Raw genomic sequence first — 283 nt, forward strand, 5'->3', positions numbered from 1 at the left:
GCAATGAGGGAAATTATGAAATTCCAGAAGATTATGATCCTTCATCCTTATGGGAGATGATCACTAGAAAAACTGAAAGAGTATCTTTAAAAAGCTATGCAAGTTTCATCAAAAGCCCTCAAACAAGGATATTGCAGTACTTCATAGCTTTAACAGTCCATGGGAGAGGTAGCTTCAACTATGTAAATCTACAAGATCTGTGGATGATGCAGTTTGCTTTTAATGCATTTACGTTTTACTTAGGGAAGTTTATGATTGAAAGAATGGGAGGAACATGTAGAGT

Source organism: Theobroma umbraticum, unplaced genomic scaffold (genome assembly GCF_002168275.2).
Source record: "Theobroma umbraticum cultivar Fairchild unplaced genomic scaffold, ASM216827v3 scaffold_299.0, whole genome shotgun sequence".
NCBI lineage: Eukaryota > Viridiplantae > Streptophyta > Magnoliopsida > Malvales > Malvaceae > Theobroma > Theobroma umbraticum.